Raw genomic sequence first — 25,195 nt, 5'->3', positions numbered from 1 at the left:
AAAACTGAGGATCAGTTAGCAGATGCATTAACTAAACCCTTGAATGCTATATCATTGTTAAAATTTGTAAACAAGTGTATGTGTAAATTAAGAGAGTAAAATTAACAATTAATATTACATTGAAAGGGGGTGTTGGCATAGACAATGTAATTATTTATTATTTTGGCAACACTGTGCTCTGTGGCTGTTTGTAAGCGTTGTAACGTGTGTCTATAATAAAACTGCAAATTTTCTAAGAAGTATCACTTTATTATTCATAAACCCATAAACCTGCTAATAATTATACTTTTAACCACGCCGTGACGTCACGAGCCTCTTCTTTTGAACCTTGGCGAGCTGTATGTCTTTTAATTTTCATTAGTTTGAAAAAGTGAAAAATACCCTATTACTTTTGTCGTTTTTCTGTTTTTTTAATATAAATCTTCACCCTCGAGACAGTTGCCACGCAAAACTGGCCATGTTTTGCATTTAATAAGTTTTCCGAAATTGGAACATTGTCGATCTCACAAAATTTGCCCCAATCTTGTAGTAATTCATGACAGACTGGCCTTTCCGGGGAAGTTTCTTTATTAATTCAACGTTTTGAATTATTTATATTCCCCACAAATGAGGTGAACTTTTTACTGTCCCTGAAATTTATGCGGATCCCTAAATTAGGTTTTTTGACCAAAAGTACGCTATCCGCAGATTGAGGAAATTTAATGAAAAATTCATATAAAGTTTGGAGTATTTTCTCACTTGTGCTTCTAATGAGAATCCTCCTTTTAAATTTTGTACTGCATAAAATCCAGATCTTCGTTGAATAAAATTCTAAAGTAAATAAGTAAATTTTAGAAGAGGTTGGTCCTCGACACTAAGTATTATCAACATTTTGCTTCACAAGCATCGAATTTCTACATAGTTTCTTATTACAGTCCAAACGTCCCTTCAGCGTCTTTCAGAGGAAAGTAATCCCTGAAAAACATTCTAAACAAGGTCACCCATCCTCTTCAGGCCGCGGTGCCTCTACTTAAGGCCCACCGTACACTGACAGCTCGAGCAGATCAAATCAAATCAAATCAAATCAAATCAAAATCATTTATTGCATAATGTATAGGTCACATAAAAAATTATATTGTTCAGCTACATCATACCATATCGGCATGCAACAGAATCATTTTTTTGTGATTCAAGAAATTATACAAAAGAATTAAATTAAATGTCACAATAATAATTAACAATGTCAAATTTAGTAGATAGAATTTAATATTACATGTACATATTTAATATTACATACATTACATACAGCAGTTATCAGATTAAGGCCTAACTGTTAACCAGTGATCAACATCATACATGAACCGCTACATAGACAACAGCTTGCAACTGCCATTGATAACTGCTGGAGCCATTGGTATTAACTGCTCAATAAGTCACAACTTCATTTTCATTTACAACGTGGTATGAAGAGCGCGGAAGGAGGTAATCGCGCGAGAGCCGTCGACAGGTCGAGCGGTTCCATGTATGTACGAGTATTTACGTCAAATACAAGCTGATAAGAATAATAATACCGAACCAGTGTGACCGACATAGCCCGCAGAATTACTAAAATAAAGTGGCATTGGGCGGAGCACATAGCTCGTAAAGCTGATAGCCTTTGAGGCAGAAAAGTTCTCGAGTGGCGACCACGGGCTGGAAGACTTATCGTGGGCAGGCTCCCTACTAGGTGGACAAACGATCTGATGAAGGTCGCTGAAAGAACCTGGATGCGGACCGGTCGTTATGGAAATCCTTGGGGGAGGCCTTTGCCCAGCTGTGGACGTCGTTTGTCTGAAGCGAACGAAGAACGATAATATTTAGGCTGTCCGTGTATGATGGGCCTAACTTAATCACTATCAAACCGCAGCCACTTGTCGGTAAGTGAGCGTGACGTCGTTATGAAATAGACCGTCGTTAACAAGAGTTTTGCTAACTAAGACGGTCTCTAAGGCCTCGTTATTAAAATTCATTTGTAGCGGCCCTTTCTTGGGACATTAATGTCATCTACTTACTTTTGTCTTAAACTCCGTCGCCATTTGTAGTTAGTATACACGAATTAATTCAAATAGCAACAAGCTTACAGATGTAAAACCGTCGCGCAACTCTGCCAAACCGAACACAAAAATCTGCCCCTACTGGGAGTGGGACCTCTGGGTATAAGCTCTGCGAACTCTGTTCTGCCTTAAAGGCAATAAATAAGCAAATCTTTCCTTATTTGCTCACCGTTTAGACCTACCCTGGACTACGACAAACATTTTAACACCAAAATCAGCTCAATCGGCCCAGCCGTTCTCGAGTTTTAATCAGACTAACGAAAATCAATTCATTTTTATTTATATAGATAGATAGATATAGATAGATAATATTTTCTACAATAATAAATACATTCGTGTATTCAAGAATCGTTCAAATAGTTCATTTGAATGATAATTTCACGATGCGCTGACGTCGCACCGCTCTCCTGCCAGCTGTCTGCCAGAGGCTTAAATCTTCAAAGAGCTAGGCCTGCCTAAGCCTGCTATCATTGTTACCGCGAGCGCTATCGTGCTTCGCAGGTACACAAGACTTACCTGTCTTGCAAGCATTGGTGTACTCCCGTTTAGGACACCGTATTTACGACCATTTGAAGTTAAAAATAGTTTCAAAAAATACTAATGATCAACTAATTTTGCTTTAAATACCAGTGGTCTGCATAACGGTACAAAAAATGTTACGTATGTACGTGACACAAAATGGGTCAAATACAAAAGACAGACTATTCCCACCTCTCATTCCCACCTCTCGTTCCCACCGCAACTCCTTTTTAGCCAGGATCTATAGCTTGACCGCCAATCAAAACCCAACCAGTGAAGGTCAAGTTTATGCTACGGTGAACCAACAGAATAATACTGAAAGTAGATATACGTAGCTCTTAGCTTATTACTTAGTCCTATTGATACGAATTGTATGACTAAACCAGCAGGGCTTACTAATGCTAATTACTGTTTAGAGCTCTCTTACTGTTGCTCACCCAGGCATCCGACGTGTGAAAAAAAAAGACAGATCCGAAAATATCGAAACCATGTTACTTAAGAAGTAGATCCGCAGTGTGAAATGTGTGGTGTGAACATAACTTAATATACCAAGCGGAATAAAGCAACAAAGAACTACTGAGCGAGCGAGATGTCACAAGCAAAAACACTGTGTGATAAAAAGACATGCGTGATGCCGTCGCCGCCACGTCAAACAGAACCGATTTTTGCAACTATTTGACAGTTCGGAGGAACTTATTGGCACGTTGAATATTTATGAGAAATAGTGCTTTAGAAACGTGGTGACTGGATCAGTGATCGATTTATAGTACAAAACAGTGAAATAATCCTGACACTGACACACAAATGATTTCCAGTGTCATCCAAAATCAGTTTCGTTTGACAGGCTAGAAGTTGTGGCTCTATTCCGAAGGAATAATAACTTTATGAATGTGAACTACATTATTATTTAATTGTGTAGTCACTGGTTGATTTAGTACAATTGTTCGTCTTCTGATATTACTGGTACTTTTAGTTGCTATCTATCTGGACTATAAATCAACCTTCATTTTATTCCTTTCAATATAGAGACCTAAAACAATGTAGAGTTGTATCCTTCGTACATTTACTAAAGTAATGTGTTGACCTCCTTCAAAATTATAACTGCTTTGTACAGACAGCACAAGCTACACTGCGGTGTCTTCAGGTATTGTAATAGGAGCCTGTTTTCCTACAGAAATGTGAAGTATAACGTGCGGGCGACTGTACACACCGGCATATTACGAAATAACAGATACCTTTAACATTTTAATAGTGCCGATATAGCCTAAATAAACATGTTATATCATCATGTTTTAAGCGAAGTAGATAAAATTTGTCGGCCAGTGATGTACTAAGTTATATCGAGAACAAAAATTAGAAGTCGTAGATACTGCATCTTAAAATTGTACAGATTAATTATGCAGGATCATCTATTACGTATTATCATTAATAATGTAATATTTCGTCTTAAATTCGCTACCTTTCACTCCTACTTCTTTCAAGTTTCATTACCGTTCATATTTTATAGTAAAAAAAAAATGGCATAGAAGTAAATACATAATTAAAAGCATTTGACAACATAATAATAATCTCAAAGAAAGAAAAGTTTTATAAATGTATTCATGTCCTGCTTGGCCCATTCTTCATAGCCAAACTAATATCTTTTATCGAATTCAATTTATTTTTATGTCTAGTTATTATACCGTGGCCAACACTAGCGTACCGTTACAGTAACGTTACCCGTTTTTCGCCGCCTGAAGCGATAACGTTTATCGTGCGCGTTATTAAAGGCACGTCAGTAATACGCAACTTTCGCCTTTTGATATTACGAGTATGTGGGACGTTAGCTTCAGCCAAACCAACGCGTGAGAACGCGTCGGCGATGGCGATCACTCAAATCAAATTAAATCAAAAATATTTTATTCAGTTTAGACCAATATTTTGGCACTTCATCATCATCATCATCATTTCAGCCATAGGACGTCCACTGCTAAATATAGGCTTGCCCCAATGCGTTCCATGTTGATCGATTTGTAGCGGCCTGCGTCCAGCGCTTCGCTGCTACCTTTACGATGTCGTCGGTCTACCTTGTAGGTGGTCACACGCTGCGTTTTCCGGTACGCGGCCTCCATTCCAGAACCTTGCTGCCCCATCGGCCGTCAGTTCTGCGTACTATGTGCCCTGCCCATTGCCACTTCAGCTTGCTAATCCGTCGGGCTATGTTTTGGCACTTATGAACGTCAAAACTAATAATTAAAAAAAGGTAGCCCTTATTTTGGGCTGAGAAAAATTGCCCTGGAACAAACTGTGCGTGCATAGGCCAATGACAGGACGCGTGACCAATGATATACATCATCATACATCGCCATCGTCATCGCCATCGTGCTCGCTGGCTGCACGCGTTGGTTTGGCTGAAGCTTTAGGGCGGTTAGGGCGCTCCACGTCAAAAGGAAAATAGATATAAAAGCTAAATTCGGGGATTGGGTAATTTATTACATTGCTTTAATTTTGAATGAAATTACCGAGTATTTTTATGTAAATGTGTACACGGATGTCATTATCATAGAAACAACTTTTTGATTAGCATATTAAAATTTATATTTTTTGCAAAAATCTTTTTAAATTAAACACAAAAGTAACATTAAATTACCACTCAATCTATTGCTGAACATCATAATGCTTTAAGTTTTTAGACAGCAGCACCGACTTTGTGTTAGTTTATTAATTTAAAAATAATGAATTAGTGGTGACAAAATAGTATCTAATACAGTTACCGTAACGAAATGTCGAGAACCCAGCGTAGACCCTTAGAAGATTATTTTAAACAGCGGCTTTAACCCGATTTGTCTTAGAATTTTGCAGGGCAACGGTTCATTATAATAACTGTTGCGTTACTTTGTAGACGAGCGTTTTTTAAACCGCGCGGTGAAACGCCTTTTCGAAATTAAGTTATGAAGCAGGCTTGTGTTGTATTATTAATTTTTTACAGACACCAGCACATCAGGTGATACTTTTTTGTTTGCAAATTACACCTTATTAACATTTATAAGATGCCACAAGGTTTATCTTGATGTATTGTAGCCCGTAATTCAATTATACTTTATTTATTTATTTATCAATAAATAAAGTACTTTACATTTTACCGCCAATGACATTAGCGTTTGCTTAAATACTTTGAAGGCTCACTTGCGAGTGGAAAATAAAATTTACTAGCGTGAAATAAACGCACAGCCTGTAAGACTCACAACTCCTACTTAAGATAATGCTTAGTAATGGTTTCAGATATTGTGCAGACTACCGAATTTCTGTTAGTAGAGGCTTAAAGACGACAACAAGATAGTTTAAGTAGTTTATTCATTCACTTGTTTGCTATTAATAAGTAAAACAAGTTTCAAGGCGTTTCCGTGGTAACCTAGAAACTAATTTCAGTATTCCAGGAAATGTAAAGATCAATAAATACATTTTGTCAGCATTGAAAATTAACATGCCTTCATATAACGTAGACGATATCCTTGAACTTTTACATTACACCTCTAGTCCCAAAATAAGCAAAGCTTGTATTAATGGGTACTAGACAATGTATTGTATAAACATACTTCAATACTTTTTTTCCTAAATCCATACATAATTTAATTAAAAACGTCCAGACCTATACAAACAAATATATTACATTACTAGAACTAGGTCGTCGGTCCACCTTGTGGGTGGACGTCCCACGCTGCGTTTTCCGGTACGTGGCCTCCATTCCAGAACCTTGCTGCCCCATCGGCCGTCAGTTCTGCGTACTATGTGCCCTGCCCACTGCCACTTCAGCTTGCTGATCCGTCGGGCTATGTCAGCGACTTTAGTTCGTTTACGGATCTCCTCATTTCTGATTCGATCTCGTAAAGAAACACCGAGCATAGCCCTCTCCATAGCACGCTGTGCAACTTTGAGCTTCTGTATAAGGCCTATAGTGAGGGGCCACGTTTCCGAGCCATAAGTCATCACAGGTAACACACATTGGTTGTAGACTTTCGTCTTCACACAGCGGTAGGTAGGTAGGTAGGAAGGTAGCGGGAAGGCGCTGGATGCAGGCCGCTACCAACCGTGCGATGTGGAAGTCATTGGGGGAGGCCTATGTTCAGCAGTGGACGTCCTGTGGCTGAAATGATGATGATGATGATGATGATGATGACTAGAACTAGGCTACACAATAAAAGCATGTTTTGCAACAGAAATGTACCTAATTGGAACTACATTGTATATTTACATAATAGTTAGTAACCTCTTTTCTAATCCGGGACATTTAACTCGGCGCCATCGAGTCTCAAACTAAACTATCCTCTAGAAGTAGGTCAGACTCAAGATTTAATAAAACTTTTTGTTAGAACTAATTCAGAAAGACATTTTCATGCACATAAATTTAATCAATCAAACTGTTTGGAACTCTCCTGAGTCCTGTAACGTATCGTCCGCGTATAAAGAAACATAATTTTGTATATGTTACGGTAAATGTGATAAATTGAAAAGTATAAATACAACATGTAAATGAAAAAAAAACTACTCAAACAGCGATTTAATTGCCTCAGTGCTCCATTACTTAGTTCAGTATCGTAATATCAAACGTATCGTAGTTGCAAATAACGATACGTTTTCTAAACTTATTAGAAACACCTGTAACTCTCCCGGGGTTGCGGGTGTCTATGGGCGGTGGTAATCACTTAGTATCAGGTGATCCGTTTCTTGTTTGCCTCCTGTCCCATAAAAAATAATACATAAACAGCTCGGTGCTCTCGCTAACAAGCCAAAAGTTAGAAAAACTGCCAAGTTCTATTTATGCTGATAGAAGCAAAGCTCAGGTTGTGAGCTAACTTGCGATAAATCATTAACGTAATGCCTCTATGCTAGACACATTTTCAGGTTCTATTGGCGCTGTCTATAGAACTAAGCGACCTAGGCAGCCAGGCTGTTGGGCAGCCAGGCCTACAATCCTACATATCAGCCCGATTCCAAGAAATCGAAACTTATCTGGTTGATGCGAGGGTTCAGATAGGAAAACATCATATCTCTGAAAGTCTTCACCACCGCCCACTTAGATGTTTTCAAGCTTCTGAGCTAGAGAGCTCAGTATCAAGATACAGCGAGTACATTACACAACTTCGATTCACTGACGAATGACGGTATATGGGAACCCGCGCACTATGCAGCCAAGAGTGTTCATATGAGAAACAACTTGTAACAGCGTATGGTCTATTTGCATCTTGACTTCCATTTGCGATTACCTGTAAATAGCTAATCAGTGTGCTTACCGTGAGTTTACGTTAGGTGTGCTCGCTAGCGAGTACGTCAAAAAAATCTATGAAAATTTTATTTCTTGAAAGTAGCCGCTAGAGGCGCTGCTCAATATGTCATACATTTAATGTCATTTTTTTACGCAGTCGTTAGCGAGCACACCTAACGTAAACTCATGGTAATCACACTGATACATAACTTAAGTTTCATTATTTGTATTGTTTGCTGTTGGTTTTTCCTAATAAAATAAAATACCGGATAGACTGCCACAACTAGGCTGCGGAAGCCAGGCTGCCTAGTGCGTGGGAGGCCTAAAGCTCCGACCGTGAGCTTGACTGGCGCCGCGTCATTAAAATCAACCTCGATTTGATTTTGATGAGACCGCGCACATATGACCTGCTTCCGACCCACTTCAGGAACTCAGGAACGTGACGCCCTCTACTACAAACACGGCGATATTGCTCGAGCATGATTTGAATGACGCAGCCATTAAGTAGCACGTCTTTCAGATTTCGCTAAAATTGGGAACAGTCTCTTGAAGAGTTTACACGGGCAGATTTAATCGAATATGACAACAATACAGTTTTATTTTACGTTCCCTGTAATAATAAGTACTTACTGGTTTGAGCTATTCTGGTAGTAGATTGTTTTTTTTACCGCATCACATGAGTAAGATTGTTTTTTTGCTGCATCACATTTTTTGAAAATAACATTCAGTTTTTATTTAGGCTACATTTCAATTTTCATTCAGTGTTGGTGGACTCTCAGAACGTAATAAATTGTTCGCTCTGTCTAAAATAGTGACGTTTTTCCATATATTTTTTTAGCAGTCATAGCACTTACCGCTAAATGTACCTACGCCATTTTTGCGCACACGTTTGGCCGTTTTTCGGCCAAACGCCCCCAGTATTCCAAACAATAATCATTTTATTTTATCAACCAAAGCAAAGACCACAAAGCCTGGATAAATCGCTCCGTGTAAATGCCGCCTGAAACGATAGGCAGCTGTTATTGTTTAAAATTGTCAGCAGAATATCAACTCTGTGCTTCAGTTGATAGGTTTGACAATCGTCCATCTAAACCCGGATCAATCCGGTGATAATGTTACCAGAAACCTTTGATTGTGCCGGCCGCGCATTTTACTGACAAAATGAGTATTTTAAAATGTATATTTGAAGCTTTGAGGACTTCGTCTATTGTACGGTATTAGAATAAATCTCCTTTCAAGCAGTTTAATGTTCAAAGAAGTTAATTTCAGGCGGTTATTAATTTTAAAAACCAACGAAGATAGATTACGTCACAAGGGGTGTACTATGTTCAACTTGGTGACGATAATTAATATTACTACAGGTTGATACTTACACCCGTATTCACAAACGATGCTTGCTTAAGTGAAGCAGCAAATGGAATGCACAGTGTTGAATAGAGCTCTCTGATTTGTACGTGTGCCACCCTGTGCGTCCACACGCACTTGCTTATTAAGTGAAGCAACAAATTTAATGCACAGTGTTGAATAGAGCTCTCTGATTTGTACGTGTGCCACCCTGTGCGTCCACACGCACTGTGAGACCTCATAGTAATGTTTGTGAATACGGGCGTTGGCTACCTATGTGACAATGACATCATGATGTCATCAAAACCTTAATATAAAAGGATGGACCGATTTTAATACGGGTTTATTCATTCAAACGCCCGATTACCCGATATTTTAATTAAACTTTCTATTTGATGCTTTTAAATTAATTGAAAATTTTTCTTCAAATTTCCATTGATGATTTTTTAAGGGATTCCATTTACTAAATTGAAAATTACTTAGAAAGTGCAAATTATGATTTTCCATGAAACTTTACAAACACGTGTAGCATGTACTTACCTTGATTATTTTGGTAACATAAAGCGCTTTTATTATAATATTCCCGAAATAATAGTACTACATACAAATCCACATAGAGTACGCATTTATTGCAAAATAGCAGCTATCACAGGTACATAAGGTACAATGTTTATATTATAGCCAGACGTGCAGTTGCGTTTAAAAAGCTCGTAGAGTTGAAGGTGTGTACAGTCGACAGCAACTAGCAACATTTTCACTGCGAAATAGACTTTATTACAACTAGCTAGGATTGCAACTTGTTTACCTGATGTGCCGTCTGTACTAAAAGCTTAAATGAGCCGTAAAGGCTTACGCGGCGCCACAGAAAGCTTGTTGAAGCTTATCTAGAGAATGCAAGCACAAGCTTAATAAGCACGAAAGCTCGCTAATGGTGGATATTTTGTTGCACCGCTCTCTAAATGCATAATTAAACTAAAACTTTACGCATAAAGGTAGCTGTTATTAAAAAATAGTGTTGTGTTAGTCTGATATCGATATTATAAGCATAATAAACTTTGAAAAGTGAAATTATGTTCCCATCACCAACACAGAGCCAATCTCTGTAACTGTATTATTTTTACGACGTTGTACAATAACAATCTCAATATTTTTCTTCGCACAAATTTTTACGTTCCCATTGACAAGTCCGCCATCTTAACAATGCCTTGAATTCTGCCTCAAACAATCATCAAGGGATTATCAAAGACAAATAAACAACAAAACAAGTTACACAAAGTCAAACGGAACGTCGAATTGTTTTCGGCGATTAATAAATTCGCTTGAACTGAACTAGAGCTGTCCAAGGAGCTACGTATATTTTGTCGATAAAGTTACCAAACTCCTTTGACTGGCCCAATGGCCAGAGGTTGGATTCTCGACTCAAAGATTCAAGGTGTAATTCCGAAATCAGAGTATTTGTAATAAACTTAGTATTTGTAATAAACTACCATCGGAGATATTTGACTGCTTATAAAATCTGACACCGAGATTGTGAACAAATTATAATTACTCAATTAATGTTTGTAACGAACTAAAATTTTCTCAAAATGTCCTGAATTTTCAACTGTCAAAGTTCTTCTGCCATAATTTATTATCAACAATTTATTGTAACCACATAGTAATGTTACAATAAATTGGCGAGGGCCCATGTCTCTGTTTCAAAATTACTTATGGCCCCTCTTGCCCCGAGTCTTTGCTTCAAATAAGTATAGCACAGATTTTATCGATAAAATGTGTACTTCGCAGCTCTCAGACACAGCTCGATGAGGAATTCGGTCTTTGATGTTCGGAATGATTTTCCTCGTAGAGACGCCTGTTATTGTTTTTTTTTTTTTTGGGACAGCCTTGTTACTTAATTATTGTTGCTTGTTCAGAACTTTTAACAATCGGTGTGATTATGTCTGTACACTCAGCGTCAAATAGTTCGTGGCACGCAAAGTAGACAAAAACTTCGCAACACGTCTTTATTGCAATTGGAATAAGGCTGTGTTGTTAATTTTTTGGTCATTTTGGAATCGCCTAAGATCAATGTTTATCACCGAAGTCGACGACCAAGGATTTATTTATCTTATTCTTATTATTGCACACGGCTCCATTTCCAGATTCATATTTTAATAGAATGCATAATATTTTTTGAATAATTCATTAGAAATCTCCTTCTAAAACAAAAATAAAAGGAAGCTATCTTGAAAAATTTAATAATGAACAATAAGACCTTCTTTTGATGTTATTGTTCCCTTTATGCCTTCAACGGAACCCAAAAATGCTTTTTAATCAAAGTGGGCCAATTCCAAAGATCTTTAGTTGGATCGCGCAACTTGAGTTCAAGCTTTCACTTAACTTAATAATTCAGAAACTTTCAAAACCAAAGCTCTCCGCCTGATAAAAGCGTAGTCTTTTCTGAAATTCTATTTTAAATTTTAAGAAATGAGTATTTCATTTTTTATCTTTTGCTTCCGGTTAATTTTTAATTTCTTTCTATATTTTCGTTGAATTTACTAAATTGCATTTGAGCTGGATTGCACCATCGTACTTAATAACTTTAATAAGCGTCAAAAGTCTGTCAAACTCTATACAAAAAGCACTGGTTATGGTTATAGTCACGGTTAAAATAAGGTGTAGCAACTCAGAGTTGTTAACTCCCAATAATTTCAAATCGAAATATTTTTCTAGAGATTAACAGTGTAAAAAAATCGAAACGATTTCAAAATGAGCTTGTTATGACATGATTACTACTGGCTAGCTACCACCATCATACCTAAGTCTGTCGCCATAACAACAATGTTAACAGCATTGTTGTGTTCCGGAAGTTAGAGGTAAGGTAGCCAGTTCCTCCGTGGTTGAGGATTCCGGGTGAAGCTCGCTTCCACCTTCGGCCTGATCGTCACTTACCATCAGGTGAGATACAGGCCAAGAGCTTCCTCGTAGTGGATAATAAAAAAAAATGACTGTTCTCTAGCATCCATAGAGAGGCTAGATCATGCCGTGTAAAATATCCTCGTATTTCATATATTTAAAACTGAACCTAATTATTGGGTGCTTAGCGAAGAAAATGATTTTCCGATACAATCACGTTCGCTCGCGGCGCGTCCGAACCGTTACGTCACTCCCTTTGAGGAGGTGGCGTCTGTAATTGCCTTAACCACGTTTCTGTCACGGATTTCGCCTTTTACTTTATACAAAAAGCTAAATCCGAAAGGGAATGATTTTAGGGGTTAAATAGGAGGAATTTCGGTATAAAAAAAAATATTGAAATAATTTTTTCATGCCAGACTAGCACATCAAAGCAATATAGGAATCATATTTTAAAGATTGCGATTTTTTTAATTATAAACTACTACTGACCTGGCAAACTTCGTACAGCCAATGTTCATCATGTGAATTCAAATGTATCTACTTCTAGGCTAAGTTTTATTAAGTAATAAATTTATTCTTATTCTTATTCTTATCAGAAATAATGTTGGATTCTAATGGTGAACAATTTTTCAAACCAGTCCAGTAGTTTCGGAGCCTATTCAATACAAACAAATCTTTACACTTTATAATATTCGTGTGGGTTTAATCTTTTCATTTGTCAGTGACTTTAGTAGACCAGCAAATACTTAGCAGTTCTTTTTAGAGATTTGACTTGGAGCGAGATCAAACGCGAAGCACAAGACCGTATGCGATGGAGGACTGTTGTGGACGCCCTCTGCCCCATCTAGGGGACAGGAATTTAAGTCAAGTAAGGCCCAGTTTTTTTATTCGATTTGACAGATGTCAAAATATGACAGGTTAGATATAGTTATTTTATCTATGAATCAAAAAACAAGGTCTAAGTTAAGTCTTTTTAGAGATAGGCACATCCAAATCTACCGAAATATCATAGTTTTACCAAAAATCGTCACGTATTACTTATTACATCTGACGTGATCTTCACTCCGCCATACAGCTCCAGTTCAATTTTACATAAGATTATGAATAACCTGTATTCGTGAGTCCACCCACGTGGAAATACATAAAGCCGTTTTCAGGAGGTACCGACGCTACGGGCAAATGATTTTACACTCGAAAAACATGAGAGGATCCAATATGCCAAAAAGGTGTTTCTCTGACAATATTTGATATTAGAAACTACGATGCCTTTGTGCAAAAGAATTCAATTCATCGTTTTCAAGACCCAAGTTACTGAATCTTTTGTTGTATGAAATATTTTCGTTCTTTCAGGTGTATCGATTTCACACCAGTAATAAAAGTGTCGAGTGTAAATCATTTCATGAATTCAATGTCTGCAATATCGATAGTGTCCTAAGTAAGCATGTATTCTGACCCCAAAAATGATGGCTTATGTCACCAATTCACCATCAATCAATTTTTCAACTTTCACCATCGTCAATTTTTTTCAGTTCATTGTTTTTGACTGAAAATGAAACAAGGCGTTAATTGGTCTCTACTATTTCACGGAATAAGACAAACTAAAGGCTACACATTCTCTTGAGTTCCACTTCAGGCCGCAAAAGTCGAAAACTAAGGGACTTATTTTGACAGTACTTGGAACTGCTCCAGATTCTCTAGTAGCCACTTAGCAGTTTTCTAGATTTGTACTTCTCGGAGACAGTAACCGCGTTAACTAGAACATTCGGTCAATAAGAAAACTCGGCGAGCGTAATAATTAAACCAATCGGGACTCCCAACAACAATTTAATTTCGGCCCTTTGAAGGGTCACGTTTCGAAGACAAAAACAGAAAAACCATTCCTTTGATAGCGACGAACTTTATTGTAACCTAATGCACCCTTGAACAGACAAAAAGTGCGACAAATTAAGGCCAATTTAGTAGAAACTGCCAATGTATTTACTATTTTCAATGTTCAACTACTCAGCACTTCGAAAAGTAGTTCTATGTTATCGCAAAAAATCTTTAATTAAGACTTACAAACAAAATTACGGCTTTCTATTACTCTATTTGTAGCTTTTTCAGGTTCTATTCTTATTATTTGATCATTTTTGTAGACCTATTTTATTTGTCAACACCTTTGGGAAACCGCCACTCCTCAAAATAGGTTCTTTACAATATTTGGAGGTCTTTGTGATAGCAATGTCATTTGGCTGAAACGGACGTGAAACATACAATATTTCGAATAAGTACAAAAGTTTTAACATACTTTGTGACCTTTACAGGAATGGGAAAGCTCTTATTTTAAAAGACACATCTTTTATTTCAATTTAAGACGTTTCAGCTCCACTGCGAGGGACTTTAATTAAATACACTTGAACAAACATTTTGCATTGAACTTCCTTATGTTTGGTGTGATTTCTCTACAAAAATGAGAGCAATAAGTATAATATTTATTTATGTAGATATAGGTATGTAGGTACTATCGGCAACAGTGTTGTCTGCCCATTGCCGGTCATGTCGTCTCGTTCTATCGCACAAAGAATCACCATTTCATGAGAGCGAGAGCAAAAACGGAAATGGATAGTTAATACTGTAGCCTATAGTACGTACATAGTCGGCGCCGAAAAATGAAGGCAATCAATACAAAGCTAATGAGTTGACACCTTTGGGGAATCGTCTCAAAATAGATCTTTACAATATTTCAAGGCCTGTTCTTTGATTTTGATTTGAATTATTTTATATGGACAAAATAATATTTCTTTCTTTCTTAGCTGAAGAGAAAATACTTAATCTGATCAATGTAGACGTGGGCAAGCCCCTAATAAAGAGACCTTCAACGGGCATACTCAATTCGTGATTTCGTATTTAATCCGAAGCCTCCTTGATTAATGAACGAATTAATATTAATCGGATTTATCCTGATCCTAATTAAGCTGAAAAAAAATCGTCTCTTTCGAAGTTATTCCCAAAACCTTAATATTGATATTCTTTGGATCACCAATAGAAGAAAAGCAGAACGTTCATTCGAATATCTCAATAGATTTTTTTTTTATGTGACAGGAGGCAAACGAGCAGACGGATCACCTGATGGTAAGTGATACCGTCGCCCATAGACACCCGCAGACCCAGGGGCGTTACAGGTGCGTTGCCGGCCTTTAGGTGAAGATACGCTCTCTTCTTGAAAACTTGCAGGTCGTATCTGTCCGGAAACACCGCAGACGACAGTTCATTCCACAGTTTGGTTGTACGGGGCAGGAAGTTTCTGGAGAAACGTTTTATAAAGTATACTCACCAACTTCACTCTTGTGAGTTGCGTTTGTACCGATTTTGTGTAAGTATCTCTATAACACAACTTTTTTAAAAACGCCCTTCATTCCGGTCTTAAGAACTCATTCAATTTTGCATCAAATGAAATAATTTAAGATTTCATAGCTTTGTAATTGAAAAAGTTAGTAAATTGAGTTGGCACAATAGTGACGTCATCGACTTGTATTGATATTTTAACAGTTTTTTAAAATAGGTAGGTACGCCCATTGATTGATGGTGTCTATGTGCCTTCGCTTTTGTACTTGTACAGTAAGGCTGGGTTGCACCATCTTAGTTTAACTTTGACAAACGTCAAAAATCTGTCAAACTCCATACAAAAAAACCGGTTTTCGTCATAGTTACGGTCAAAATTAGGTGATGCAACTCAGCCTAACTAAGAGGCTGCCCAAACGAGATAGGTAGGTTGTAGGTAGACACATTTGTGTCATATGTAAGCTATACTTACAAGCCATCAGTGAATACTTTATTTTGATTGAATTATCATAAAATCAGTCGCTTTTCTGCGCCGACCTGACACTCTTTGTATTCAGTTGCTTTCACTTAACGCCATACAGCATGATGATTATTGTGTCGACTCGGTAACAAAAGTTGTCGACGTTTTCGTAGACCAAAATTCACCCTTAAATACAAATGTACTGATATTTTTAAGCCCGTATTCACAAACGATGCTTGCTTAAGTGAAGCAGCAAATGGAACGCACAGCGTTAAATAGAGCGTTCGTGTGTCACCCTGTGCGTCCACGCGCACTGTGAGACCTCATAGTAATGTTTGTGAATACGGGCGTTAGGCCTACTGTTGGTAATACCTCCATTGTGAAAAAGATTAATAATATTATTCTTTCAGTTAGATAATTCAGAAAATTCTAGATCTTTTCGATCAGAGCCGACTATCATAATCTTTAAATTTCTAGTAAAACGGTAGATTTATAAACTTACATCTCTCTTTGATTAGGATATGTAGCATGACGAATATTAAGTAATATTAACAGTCCAGTGTAGTTCAAAAGTTCTTCATTGTTTCATCAAACTAATCAACACGTGATGACGTTACTCTGTCTTTGTAATAAAACAATCCAGGCAGCCGACAGTGACGTCACAGACAAATATTGGCCGTACAAGTCCAGACTGATTGGGCGCAATGTTGGGCAAACAACACTCTACTTTGGACGTAAGGGCTGATCCAATTGAAAGTACAGTCGACAGCGCATTTTGTTGCAAAGTCGCACCTATTCCAACTAGATAAGATGCTACAGTGTTAACTTTAACGTGGGTTCTGTACATACCTATATAGATCTTTTAGGAAGTTAGGTAACAACCTAAAAGTAGTTCTGCTTACATTTCTTTAATTTATTGAGGATTTATTGTAAAATTCTAGAATACGTTTCAATGGGTACAAATTCGATGATATCATTCCCACGGACGATTTTAAAACAAATGAAATCACAGTTATTAGCATCTCAGTATTTATTAATTCACAATTTACGAAAATCATGTTTGTAAAAAATTACAGATTTTGAAAACAGATTCAACATTTAATGTTTCGTTTCGACATGCAAAATATGTTATATATAATTGAATTTATGAATAAGACATAAACAAATAAATAATTGTAACGTAAAGGACCTCAAGGTAGGCGGGCAGCGCAGGACCGTTCATTATGGAAAACCTTGGGGGAGGCCTTTGTCTAGCAGTGGACGTCATTTGGCTGAAACGGAATGGATCTCATGGTATAAAATCCATTAGGTAAATAACATATTTATTACATGAAAATGGATGATTCTTTTTGTAAAAATAACACGATAAGACATACCTAAATGGGTTGGGTTTGTTAAATACCCATACATCTTAATTTGTAATAACGGCACTGTCACGCCACAGACTCTGTGTGATGTATTAAATATGATACAACCTTCGATTGTTTCTCCGAGAATAATATAATAATTTGGATCATTCGCTTTCCTTCCAAGAAGTTATCGGTACCTACATTTTTTTTTGTCGGAATGAATAATCTAGCTTCTGCCTGGTAGATCTCCGTCTGTCAGAACAATATTTATCATCTGTCAGCAGCAGGAAAACGGGCTTTGATTTTATTGGGTGTTGTCTGACATCCTATTTTTACGAGATACGTCGAGGAATTTATGTCATCTATCGATTTATGTAATCGTAGGCCAAAGTTACTTATCTTTTATCTTTTATCGAGGTAAGCTTTTACATTTGTCGTCTAAATTAGTCGATAAGATTTTATCATGTCGCGGATTCTAGCCTGCCTCTTCGTCAAATACCCTTGCACCACTATTAAATCGCGTAGAGCAAAGACTGTGATCCATACAATAGTCTGTGTGACGTCACCCACGTCCGGCAAATATTGCGAGCGACTGATTGCTCTGATGTTTGCGCACGAGTGACGCGACCGCTGAAATGAGTGGCGTTCAGTTTGCGATACGTTGGCCTAATCGTTAGCACGACATTAAAAGAATGTACTTGCTAATTATTTCACTCGTGTTGTCGTAGTTAGTGTAGGTAAAAGTTTAAGGCTGAGTTGCACCACCGTATTTTAACCGTAACAATAAAATAACCGGTGCTCTTTGTATGGAGTTTGACAGATTTTTGTTGTTTGTTAAAGCTAAAGTAAGATGGTGCAACCCGGCCTAAGTAAACTTAAACAAGAAGCGTATTGTTTTTTCTATTCTTTAAGGGTCACTTATGAGGATTTGGGCTTCCTTATTTAACCTCAGTGGGGAAGCCTCATCATCAGCATTATTTGAATACAACATGGGTTCCGCCGTTATCAGCGAGTCTAATACATAATAGGTACTTTCAGGGCACACTGGTGGGACCATCGCTATATTGGGGACACTTTAAAAGTGTAGCAGTCCAAAATATTTGTACTATCTATTTCTGCCATGTAGATTGATTAAAAAAATAATTAAACAATCTTACATGCCAGAAGTGGATTATTACTTTTTCACGAAACCAAAAAGAAACATGTACTAAGTATGAGCGAATTACAAAGTTTCATCTTGCAACAAAGTTAACATCTAGTTGATGCATTTTAGATCCACTTTTATAGCAGGAAGATGTAGAGTCGCGGGCTCACAGAGTTTACTCCCATGTGATAAACTTTATAAACATAATATCACCTGTGCGATTTCTAGTAGCTTCTAAGCAAACTACACAATCACTTCTCTTCATCTATGATACAAACCATCATCATCATCGTCCCTATATTTGTTACGTTTCACTCCGAAGCTAACTGTAGGAGGTACCGATTTCGATGCATAACAAATTCATTAATGCTACCATTTTTTGCAATAAATATTTTAAAGGCGTGAAATAGAAGATCAAAGCTTATGCTTAGAAACCTATTTACGCACCTAAAATACGTATTTACGCATTGAAGAAAAAATTTGTGACAATAATGTTTCAAAATTCCTACTATACTGTCTGTTTTTACCATTCCAAAATGGGTTAAAAGACTTTAAATAGGCCTTTGAGTATGTGTTATATTTTATACTAGTTGCCGCCCGCGACTTCGTACGCGTGGATCCCGTTTTACCTCCTTAGGGGTGGATTTTCGTAATATCCTTTCATAGCGGATGGCTACGTCATAACATCTACCTGCATACCAAATTTCAGCCCGATAAGTCCAGCCCAAGTAACACGCAATCTGTATATTCACTGAAGTTAAGATTGATTTACGTTTTAAAGTCAGACTATCACTTTAAATCAGTTTTGACTTAGTTTAAATGCTTTTGAGTAGAATGCAGTAAAATTTACAATGCATGAAGCTATTATATGGTCTAAAAAAATTAAGTTAATTGGCTTATAATCATACTAAAACATTAATTACTTTTAATATACAGCACCTTTAACAGCATTTACACTAACACAAAGGTTAAAACCGTATATTAGTAAATAAGAAAACCTAATGCATTAAATAAACGTTGTCGAAATATTCTATAGTGCATTCAGATATATTAACACATTTTACAGATTGAACGCATTTTTATGATCTTTTCTTATGCTTATTTACTGCTCAGCATTAGCCAAACATTTACTAAAGTTTTAGCTCTGTTATCTTCTTATTTTATTGTTACTTTAAAGCTTTTAGCACTATTTAGATAAATTAAAAAAATATTTTATTACTTTAGGTCATAATTTGGCCATAAAACCACGAGCCGTATGATTATATTCATTTGTGCGTTAGTAGGTCCTGTATATTCATTAGAAAATTTATGTCGAACGTGTCACGTTATTGACATGAATAAACAGTGGAAAAAGACTTAAGGCCGGGTTGCACCAACTTACTTTAACAAACGTCAAAAATCTGTCAAATCCCATACAAAAAACATCGGTTATCGTCATAGTTACGGTCAAAGTTAGGTGATGCAACTCAGCCTAAGAGAACAGGTGGAGTAAAGAGAAAGATAAAGACGGAATATTCAAACTTTATATTTGGTTTAAGAAATGCAAAACGTGTTCCAAAAAATGATACACCTCATACACAAAATACAGTACAATCGGTTGTTGTGTGAGTCAAGAAGTTCCGTAGAACATTCCTTCATCCCTTTCGGTCGTTTGCACTATTTTAAAAGGCATCTGAAAAAAAAACAAATAAGCTTATTTATGACTTAATAGAGAAGTAGTTACCTGAAAACTAAATAATTACCCGTATAGATACCCTTAAAAAAACGACTACAGCAACACTACTAACTAGTTACAAAAAGTTCCTTTAAATTATTACTATTACAATGAGCGAAAAATAAGATAGGTAGCTATATCGTGTTTCATTACAAATTACATTTGTAGTGATAATGATTTTATACTTAACACTTGTCAAACTAGGTACCTACCTAATTGGAGACAGATAAAATTGAAAGACGTGGAGTAGGGGATCATGACGTGATTAAAGGATTCTAAATTATTGTTTCGGTACCCTGATTAACACTAAAGCAATCCATTTTTATGACGTTTAAACCTAATGAACATTATAACATACCTAAAAAGTGTTACAGTAATGCTAAAGATATCACTTAGATATTTTATATGTAGGTTGAATGACTTAACCATTTTCTTTTTACTATAATAAGACTGACAACATTAAAAGACACTAGTTGAAAGTTTAAAACATTAATATTATCTGACGCCATTTGCTTTCTGTTTTCTCTAACATAGAAAATAAAATTATAATACACATATGCATGAAATACTACTTATTATCCTTTTCTTACAAGCGGAGTATCGATAGAAGCAATTTTATAAGTTAAAATTAATCAAATCGTTAAAAAAAGCACAAAAAGTGTCATATGTCGATTCTAAATTTGTCCCTATTTTATTAAAAAAAGGATTTCTGTGAGGGCGCGTGAATTATAAACCACAAACCAAAATATATATATTTTCACATAAGACTAATACTCCCAGCTCATTTTCATTCTTGAAACAAAAAAAAAAAAAACTTACCTTATGATAAATTATTTTAAATAAAGACATTAAAACATCTCCTCACAACACCATTGCACTGCAATACTCTAAACGAAAAATAATCAAATCGGACAATAAAATGCGATAAGTTTTTTCGAATACTTTCAAACAAACAAAATAAAACGTTCAGCCTTAGAATAAAACGTAACTTTGGCATTGTAATTCTGAAAGCTGTTTCAAAGCTGTACTAACATCTAATAAAATGCTTTTTACATTAGAATATGCTGTCTAACAACTTTACTAATGTCTGTCTTCAATAACATTATAAGCGCTGGTTAGCAGCACTAATAATATTTAATAATGCTCAAAGCCGTATTATTTGGGGCCCAAATTGCGCTTACAAGACACTTATAGACTTTTATACGGCTGATATAGTGCTACATATGCTGCTCATATACTGCTCTGCACGTAGGTTCATGCTGTTGTACGCTTCTTATAATTGTGTTTTGTGTTACTTGGGAGTGGTTTGGGCTGTGCGTTGATAGATCACTATGTCAGTCAGTCAGTCAGTCAGCCACCTTTGAGTTATTCAGATGTAAAAACAAATAGGTACGATGTGTAGTGTAACGCCAGCCCTATTTCCGAATACTCATTCGGCATTACGACGAATGAATACTTATTAGAGCCCTTTGACTTTTTTGTCCATGTTTCCTATTCCACGTATGAATTTATATTTCATGTTTCAACATCTGGGTGATGCTACCAGTTTGTGGAAAGGTCTTACTTGTATTTCTTTTTAAGACTACTAACATATTTCGTTTCTAATTTGGGACCATGTTCTATTCATAATTTATTTCAGCTTTTTATTCGTGATAGTAGATGAATATTTTCTTAGTATAAACAGCTCAACTATAGGTTAATATATACAGAAAAAAATACCTTAGTAAAAAAGTATCACCGTTTCAGAGATTTATTCACATTTTTAAAAATCCTCTGTTTTGGGCCTACATCTTGTTGCGTTGCTGTGTGTACTAGGTACATACCTATAAGCAAAAATTTAAAATATGAAAAACAGTCATATGAAAACGGTGATATCTTATTTTTTTGTTATCAAGCTAGATGGTCATCCATTAGTCTATCTTCTCCTTAAGTTTGGCACGTTCTAGGGACAACCTGTATATCACATGAATCTACAGTCCATCCAGTTCTAAATGTTCATTGTGAATATGAACCTACGAGTAAATACGTTACGACGCATGTTAATTTCACACGGAATAGGCGTATTGCAAATCAACAATTGAATACGTCGCCATAGCCTCGAATCTTGGATAGTTCCCCACGTTGCCCCGGGCCAGATATTAGTTTATAGTGACAATGCTCCGACTAAAAGCATAGATAGCCTCTATGTCGGCAATGGACTATAACAGCGTTTCTAAACCTTTTTTTCCTCGGACCCCTTAGGAAATCTAGCACAATTTGAGGGACCCCAAAGCAATAATTCGACACTATTTATGATTGTTAAATGGTCCATTGATAAGGTTGCGAGTCCCGATACATATGCTCGCGGCCCCCAGGGGTCAGCGGACCACAGGTTAAGAAACACTGGACTATAGGACAGTTGCCTTGAAACCGCACGCTCGGCCCAGAATCCCAGATACGAAGTGTATGTGTATATGAACAGGAACTATGTGATTGTGCGCACTGCGTACAACATTAGATGAATACATGCATTCTCGAGAAATGCTTGGTAAAACAACATTAATACGATGGAATAAATAACCTTGCAAATTGTATTTCCTGTAATACATTAGAGCCTGATAAAGTTGACCGAGTTTCTTCTGCCATTTACCCCTTCTTCTTAACACAAGTTTTGTTGTGGTAGAGCAAGCTATAATTTTATTAAGTTCATTAAGTGCCCTGAAAAAGGCCTACTTGTGTCTTACATTCTAAGTATTATTTTGCTCACTATGGGTGAACCAGTGAAGGTCAAGTTTCCCGGTGGAAAGTTAAACTTTCATTGGACCCGCAATGAAATTAATCTGAAGAACATAGGATGCGTTCGAAGTTAAAAGTCTTCCCGTTCATTCGATTTTGCTCATTAGTGTAATCTAGGTTCTAAAAATTAATTAATTTTACTACCATGGAACTTAAATTTGTAATTTACTGCGAGTGTAATAATTACCTTCATACTACCAGGCCTGTTCATCTCCGCGAGTTTACATCAAAAACAAAACACGCACGATTGCCCCCTACAAGAGTACTATTCGACAAGGCCTCACATACGAGCGAACATTGACTCACGCACGCGTATTCTTGTGTATGATGGAAGACATATGGAAGAAAATAAAGAAAATGTTGTACTAAATACTGTGCAGTATTTAACTGCCTAAATAATAATAAAAACACAGAATGTACTTTTTTAAGTTGCCTGAAGACACTGAGAGGTAAATAAGTAGTTAATATTATTCATGATAATTCATGCTAAATCATGTATTTCCTCCGCCATTTTCTGCAGATTGGCACCTCACGTCACATCATTTTACCGAAGTCAGCCCTATAGCTTCGGCGCAGTACCGATCACTGACGTTTGTCAACAAAACTTCTGACAAACTTGCTTGACTCTTGAGACAAGCTAAATTACACCATATTGTTAATGACATTGAGCATACATTTTTTTAAATACCTTCGCGAAGTAAAACTTCTGTACGTAGTACTTATTATTATTCTGTGATACTACCACAATCGAACAATCCAGTCCGACCTGGATGCCGGCACGCTCGAACCGGCACATACAAGAGGTATTGCGAGATATGTGCTCCGTGATCGGGCGCATAGGGCCAAGAATCTTAATTAATGCCAGCAACTTGCTCAATTACTGCGTAGTTAGATATTCAGCCTTTAATGGCATAATTAAGAGCTAAGAGTAATTAGAATAGATTAAAGAAAACTACATTAGAATAACTTAAAACACTGCGCCTGTAGAATAAAATTTGATAATGTTCTGCTTAAAGCATACTAAACTTTAATTATGTTTCTAGCAAAAGTTTTGTATCTTGCATCAATGATAGGAAGGTTGATATTATTTTTACATACCTACAATTTATAGAGATTCTGTCAAAAATAAAGAAATCTGAGAAAGTCAACCCGAAAAAAAGATAAAAATGTTTAACGCCCACTGGGTAATAAATTTCTTAAAAATTACAAAATTGACGATAACTCCTAAACTATGAAAAATCGCGGAACATACATTGGGGTGATTCGGGTAGCCCTGGTGGTGCTCTAACTCTGGACTTCGGCTTATTACGGCTGGTTACTTTTTGGGACAACCTGTATAAACTCCAAACGAATAGAAGTAACAGTTTGGGTATTTGAATATTATCAAGAATCGGCCATTCCAGAGTAAAAAAGTTGCATATTGCATAGGTAGATTAACTTCATGGATGGCTCATTATAGTGATAGGTCCTTTACACCTATGATGAAATCCTTACAAAATGTAATATTAATATTTTAATATTGTATAACTCTACATTTTTGCAAGACTAAAACAGGCAGTTTATTAGAACATATATGTAGGTACATATTTTAATAATAAGAAGCACTACTAAGGAAATTTTATATAAGATATGACGCTTTCTTGGTATTCTGCAGGTAGCCTCTTCAATAAAGTGAATTATACGTCATCATGAGTACCTACGACTGTATTACAAAACAGAGTAGGTACCAATGCCCGTTTTCACCATCAATCCCTATTTTTTTAAGTGACCCATCGGAAAACAAAATTCCTGTTATGTGTTACCATAAGGGTCACTTAAAAATTAGGGATTGATGGTGAAAACTAGCATAAGTGCCTTTTTCCTTTGATGCGGATTTGGATACACAATACATGCAGGCTGCTCGCCATACATGTTTTTCGTATTACGCGGGTTACACGCACGGAGAACTAAGTCAATAGTTTTAGAATTTAGCACTCTACATCATAATCAACATTATCTTGTTTTCTAAACAGCCTGTATAAGCGCATAAGTAAGTGTTCGCGTAATTTAAGAGAAGAAACTTCCACTTATCTCATTTACGTCTAAATTAGCCATAATAAATTCTGCTCTTAAGTTGCTCCTTTGCCTTTTATTTCAACACCATTTTGTGACCCATTTAATATAATTTGAAGATTTAATTACGAAAGTTAGTCTAACTAGGTCAAAGAGGGCAGGATTAAATAATTGTTTGTTCATTCAAAAATATATTTATTTAAAAATTAATTCGTTCGCTATATCACTATATTAAGAAAAATACAATGATATGGTGTGGTTTCGAAGGGAAACTAGGACAATTTTTAACAATACAATACTTTGTATTA

The 25,195-nt window shown here is 36.4% G+C and overlaps 1 long non-coding RNA gene across 2 annotated transcripts; it reads right to left on the bottom strand.

Moving 5' to 3' along the window:
- Window positions 1-19,855: 19,855 nt before the first annotated feature.
- Window positions 19,856-21,359, bottom strand: LOC135074892 (uncharacterized). 2 transcript variants are annotated; one of them, XR_010257902.1, is made up of 2 exons: window positions 20,880-21,359; window positions 19,856-20,018 (listed from the first exon to the last, which is right to left on the bottom strand). It is a non-coding gene; the product is annotated as an uncharacterized LOC135074892 (long non-coding RNA). The 2 variants fall into 2 exon arrangements; XR_010257901.1 differs by lacking the exon at window positions 20,880-21,359 and adding an exon at window positions 20,101-20,776.
- Window positions 21,360-25,195: the final 3,836 nt, after the last annotated feature.

This window comes from Ostrinia nubilalis, chromosome 9, assembly GCF_963855985.1.
Source record: "Ostrinia nubilalis chromosome 9, ilOstNubi1.1, whole genome shotgun sequence".
Lineage (NCBI taxonomy): Eukaryota > Metazoa > Arthropoda > Insecta > Lepidoptera > Crambidae > Ostrinia > Ostrinia nubilalis.
Note: the sequence above shows the minus strand (reverse complement) of the source record. Positions and strands in the feature narration are given on the sequence as shown.